Source organism: Typopeltis vanoorti, chromosome 17, assembly GCF_054136105.1.
Source record: "Typopeltis vanoorti isolate ZY-2024b chromosome 17, IOZ_Tvanoo_1.0, whole genome shotgun sequence".
NCBI classification, from domain to species: Eukaryota; Metazoa; Arthropoda; class Arachnida; order Uropygi; family Thelyphonidae; genus Typopeltis; species Typopeltis vanoorti.
Window position 1 is genome coordinate 15,206,831 of NC_143565.1, and position 6,304 is coordinate 15,213,134.

Sequence of the window (6,304 nt, forward strand, 5' to 3'; positions counted from 1 at the left end):
AATACAGTTTTCATTTTATAAGTACGGTATATAAAATGTATTTTATATACTGTACTTACGAACATAACCCTTTTGACTCTTTTATTAAAAGCCATCTTTATTGAGGTTATTGAATGATCACCAAAACAAATTCGTTTTTTTAACACAAATGTGACACTATACTTTCAAATTTCCATGACAACAGGGAGACGTCGACAAGCTGTTCTTAGCTTAGTGGTGAGAAGCTGACATTACTTCCAAAAGTCCTGAGTTTGAATTCAGCTTATCTCACAGCCACTTGGACCTCACTTCAGACCAGTAGTAAAGGCATTATAACAATGGATGAGGAAAGCACAAATGAATAACATACGAGATCCCTGTATGTTTTCCCTTTTACTTTGATTTAAGTTATATTTCTGTTAAAATATTCTCTTCAAGGTTCCTTAACAACCTTCTGCAATAATTATAGAAGAAACTATCGTGATATCAAAATAATGTATATTATTTTGAACCTAGAGAGAGTAGAACGAAGCAGGTGATAATTTGCATTATGCCAAATATCAACACATGAAAAAGAAAAATTAGATGCTGTCGTAAAATTATCTTATTTTCAAAAAAAAAATCAAGTAAACTTAAAAAAATCTAACATTTATTAGCGCAATATATTTTCTCTTTTACTTTCATATAAGTTCTATTTATCGTGATGTTCTTCTTAATTAAGAATCAAGTCTTTTCCATCTTTCCCGAGGGCTTAAAAGCTTGACTAAAGAGATATTTCTCCTAATTGCAGTAGTTTCTTCTGAAACCGTTTACAAAGCAGGTTTGTTATCATGATCGACTTGTGATTGTACTTTAATTGGGAATGAAAATCGTTTTTATCTCTTTGAGATGTTACGTTTATTCCGAATGCCATTAAGCATATTTTCTTGAGGTTTACTTCGACAGCAGTCAACGCCGGAATTTGCATTTACTCCAATTCATCTTGCTTACAAATATATTTCTACCATCATTTTAAATAATGCTCTAATCCCACATGCACACTCTTACGTATGTCGATTTAATTGCTTAGATCTCAGGATAAACAAAATATCAATTAATTTTCGTTCTTTTTGGGTTTCTCAAGTCTTTAAAATCCTAGGAGAATCCTAAATAATGTTTCGAAATTAATTAGCTAGTACGAGAATGAAACCTGAGCTTCTAAGAACGTATTTCTAATATTAATACCCCTTTGTGTGTGTGTGTGTGTGTGTGTGTGTGTGTGTGTGTGTGTGTGTGTGTGTGTGTGTGTGTGTGTGTGTGTGTGTGTGTGTGTGTGTGGTGTGTGTGTGTGTGTGTGTGTGTGTGTGTGTGTGTGTAATAAATAAATTCAGTGCTTCTAATTTTCTCTTTCCTGTCGGGGATTTGAATCAATGATTATCTCGAGCAAAATCATTAAAATACTTTAGATAACGAATTGCGATAAATACCACTGTCAACTTCAAAATGACACGAATGCCTTTGGTTGTGTTTGTCACTTAGATAAACACCCCCAGATTGAATGTTTTGATACTCTAATGGATACTAATCGGTGCTTTCAACTGTCAACCTCTTTGTGTACAATTGAAACAACGAAAGGCAATACTTAGGCTTAAAGTTGGAAATACTAAACAATTATTGCTGGTTTAAATTTAATGATACTTGACAGCTAACGATATATTTTACATGCACAGATAACCTAGCTGAATGAAAACTTTAATATTTTTCCAACAAATCATAATCTCCCCAACGGATGTTACCGACATCTAACTTTCTTGTAGTTTGGCTCAAAGGGAGTAGATTAGTGACATACGAGGAGTGTTCGTTGATATTAATGAGAATTCATGCCTTAACATGACCAGGGTGTGGTTAGTGATCACGCATGTTATTGCTTGATCTGTAATTTACAGCTATGGCTATCTGATCGGGTGAATTCTAATTATAGACTATCTCCGAGTGCTTTGTACAAGGAGAATAACCAGCTGGATGCAGATGAGAATGTTTATCTATCGTCGACAGCTAATTCTCCCTACGATTCCGTTTACAAATGGCGAAGCATTTCATTTAGATTCATCCACAGTAATATGCTTATTTAGATGTCATTCTCTTCTTACATCGAATGTTTGAGCGTATAATCATTAACATAGTGCTTACATAATTGTAGTCTTAATAGCATCTTAAAAGCCTTTATTAATGTCTACTATATAAGGTGTTTTATTGTTCTATTTTTAGATAATATGAAGATTTTCCAAATTTGAGAAGAAGATTGGTAATCATGTCAACTGCTGATTCCTTATCAAGAACGCTAACTCTCGTCCCCATGGACGAAACTGAATACTTGGACATCGAGGCTGAAGTCCAGGATTCTGGACCGCCGATGCCTGAAATAGAGGGCGCTTTTAGCACTTTTCAGCGAGTAAACGAAACGATTCAGACGTTCTGTAACGATACCAACCTTACGGACGCCATGTGCAACGATTCGAAGACCTACCTCTACGACCCCGACTACAGTGACGCTTTCGCTATGGAGAAGATCTTGAGCATCGTGGTTCCTATCCTATTCGGGATCATTGTCATTGTCGGGCTGTTCGGCAATGCCCTGGTGGTCATTGTAGTGACTTGCAATCCTCAGATGCGTTCCACCACCAATCTGCTCATCATTAACTTGGCGATGGCCGACTTGCTGTTCATTGTCTTCTGTGTGCCCTTCACCGGTTGGGACTATGCGCTCACCTATTGGCCCTTTGGGGACACTTGGTGTCGGGTTGTCCAATACTTAGTAATCGTTTGTGCATACGCAAGTATTTATACCCTCGTCCTCATGTCGCTTGATCGTTTTCTGGCGGTAGTACATCCCATAACATCAATGTCTATTCGTACAGAGAAGAATGCATATATTGCGATAATCTTTATGTGGCTCCTCATCTTGCTTTCCTGCATCCCCGCTTCCCAGTCTCACGGAGAGATGACCTATTATTTCGCCTTCAAGGAATACTCAGTGTGCGTCTTCCTGGCTGGTGATTATAACTACGCCGCATTCCAGATTTGTTTCTTTTTATCCTCTTACGTCATCCCCTTGGGACTCATCTTCTGTTTGTATATGTTGATGCTGAAGAGACTTTGGTTTGGCGTTGCACCGGGAGGTCACGTGAGCGCCGAGAGTTTGCGTTCGAAGAAACGGGTTACCAGGATGGTAGTGGTGGTCGTAGTCATCTTTGCAGTATGTTGGTGTCCCATCCAGATCGTCTTGGTGATGAAGAGCGTCAACGCTTACGATCTCACAACCGCCAAGATTGTGATTCAAATCACCTCGCACATCCTGGCCTACATGAACTCGTGTGTGAATCCAATCCTTTATGCTTTTCTGTCCGACAATTTTCGCAAAGCATTTAGAAAGGTGATTGCTTGCAGTCCGCAAGGAACCCGACCAAGGAGAGCGGACTATGAAAGGACAGAGCGAGAGACTGTGGGGACATGCAACACAAAAACCACTAAGTTATCCAATGATATTCTATAATAGTTCCATTGATGCTGCTACAGATTGCAATCTGAAGCAGTTATTTTTATTACCATATGTCCGTACCTGAAGAACTATAAAAAAGATTACAATGTAACCATATTCCCACACCAATGCACTGATCAACTTATTGTATTCTCTCGATGCCAAAAGATTATAATTCCCAAACCACACTACTTATATTAAATAAAGGTAGATGTTGTAAATGTTCTAACACACCTGATCCTAAACCTAACTCGTTCGAATCATTCTGTAACCATAGCAACATGTTGATGATTTCAGTATTTGTATGTTTGTTGTAGATATGACATATTTCTATGTGACTGTACCTTCAGGTTGACAAAAGAACTTAGGTGTTTACATTTTTCTTCAACTCCACAAAGGACTATTTATTTTTGCTAAGAAATTCGAGTGGATATTTTAAAAATAATTGTTTGTAATGGGCGGAAAAATCTGTGGAAACCAAGAACATTTTTTTCTTGTAATGAATTCTGGAGAGATTGAACTTCCAACAAAGAAAACGTTGTTTGACAGAAGTGTTTCCTATAGTGAGAATTATATTTCTAGTATTTATATATAAATAAACAGAGTAACAACTTTGGTGCTTCATAGCAAAATAAGGTAAGTTTTAAAAGACGTCTCTGCAGCTAAAGGGCCAGCTTATCGTATGTCACTTGAGCTAATACCCATGTGAATCCCAACCAAGCTGAACTGCTATTATCGCTGGGAGGAAACTCGACTCACAGCAAATTTCTTTTTCTTGTTCATTTATTTTTTAAACTGCTCTTTTCAACATTAATAGAGACAAAGATTCCAAACAGATGATTACCATAACATCAAGTCCATGTGTGTGTCAGATGATAATAGAATTTGCAAGTGATAATCACGAATGCAAGAGTTTTAAAAAGGCATCTGACGATGTCTAATTGATGGTGACCTTAATTTCCAATTGCAGCCGGTCATATCAAACAATATCCATCAACATGTGTATGCATCTCGGTCTAGCTAACTGGCATGGTTTGTAAAAAAATGGGGCTCTACATTCTATGTCACTTCGCTAAATATGGCTTGAGATTCATACCAATGCATTTGAGGTGCTGTTACATATCTTAGGGGAAAAAGACCACGGAAAAGCTATCCAATAATACAGGATAGTGGACGTGAAAGGCTCATTGAGATTTCTACAAGCCAAAGGGTAAAAAAATCAGTGTTATAATAATAGCGTCCGAAAATAGGTATAAATAATTATATATACAGTATATATATAAATGCATATATATGTAAAACATTACTTCAGGTGTAATCATTGACCAATAAAACAAAGAATTTACAAATTATCCTATTTTTGGTACTTTATTTTCTCAGTTGTTTTTGTTTTTATAATATCATCATGAAATTTGAAGAATATCCAAAAAATAACTGATGAAAAATCGACACTAAAACCATTAATAATATTGTAAATCAATAAGTAAGACAACGAAACTGTGGATTCAAAAAATAAAGTTTTTAAAAATTTATATAATAATAATAAAATACTTGTGTAACCCTGTGGAAATGTTTTCATCCATAGCGCTAGAATGTCTGAAGAAAAACCTTCGATTCTAATCGCCAATATTTTTAACCCTTTCTTCAACCGGTTTCCAAGTTACTCGATCTCTGGTATGAGCAAATGATTTTTTTTTTCTCTGGGAAAGTCCGGTTTGTCTTCCCGTAAATTCAAGAAAATCGACTGCAGAACCCACTCTATTTCAGACTAGTCTGCCGTATTCTCTCTTCCCAAAGTACCTATCAAAAAATCAAATCAGTTAACGACTTTCTATTCTTTATAGGGAGTAGGCGAGGCTGTTATAGCTCTATCTAACTTTTGGAGACTGATTCGGCAGTTCAATCCCGCTGGTGGCCACTCAGAGATAGCTGGCCCAAGGCTATCACTAATTAAGCAGCCCACAGTGAAGACACGGCTCAACAAGTTCCGATATGTCGTTGTTTCTAACCCTAACACAATATTTTAATGTCTGAAGTAGTGTGGGTTCTACTGTCGATTTTCTTGAGTTTACTGGACGAAAAACCCGAGTTTCCAGAGAAAACCCCCGCTTGCCTGTGCAAGAGATCGACTAACTCGGGAACCGGTCGAAAAATGCTTAGTAAAAATTCCTTTAGTCAGCGACTAGAACTTGAACTCGAAGTCTATCTACGGACAGTTCAGCGCTGAGGAGTGCAAACACCACTTCCACTGAGCTGTACAGGCTCCCGGAGTACCAATTAAAATCAATAATAATCTTGGACAGCTATTTTGTGATTGGTTAAGAGTGGAAGCTGGCTTCCAACTAATCTTCGAAGGTTAGGACAAAACGGCCTCGCCTGCTCCCTATGCATATTATTATTATGTGTAATAATAATATGTATAATATGTAATACATGTATAATATGTATACATATTATCTGTATAATATAAAATTATAAACCATTCACTGTCTACACCTAAATTATTAATCCACCTCTAAGTAAAATACTAAGAGGCATCGATCATATTAACCTATGAACTATTTACTGATTATTACACATTATGGTAATCATAAAAGAGAATACAGAGACAGAGTATATGTGTTGCAAAGTGGATGGCAGCCAGGAGACAGATCTGGAGCTGGAAGGAAATGTCATCAGGAAGGTCAGTGACTTTAGATACTTAGGTTCAACAATGAAAGAGGATGGTGAGGCTGAGAAGGAAGTGGGATGCAGGATAGAAGCGGATGGAAGAACTGGAGAGAGATGGCTGGAGTGCTATGAGATAAG

General features: G+C 37.1%; 1 pseudogene across 1 annotated transcript in view; it reads left to right on the forward strand.

Annotated features, from left to right (window-relative positions):
* LOC150097179 (allatostatin-A receptor pseudogene) overlaps window positions 1-4,808 on the forward strand; it is a 61,049-nt pseudogene extending 56,241 nt beyond the window's left edge. The window contains exon 2 of the transcript XR_016549669.1: window positions 2,227-4,808. The product of XR_016549669.1 is annotated as an allatostatin-A receptor pseudogene (transcript). The remainder of the gene's footprint in view (window positions 1-2,226) is intronic.
* Window positions 4,809-6,304: the final 1,496 nt, after the last annotated feature.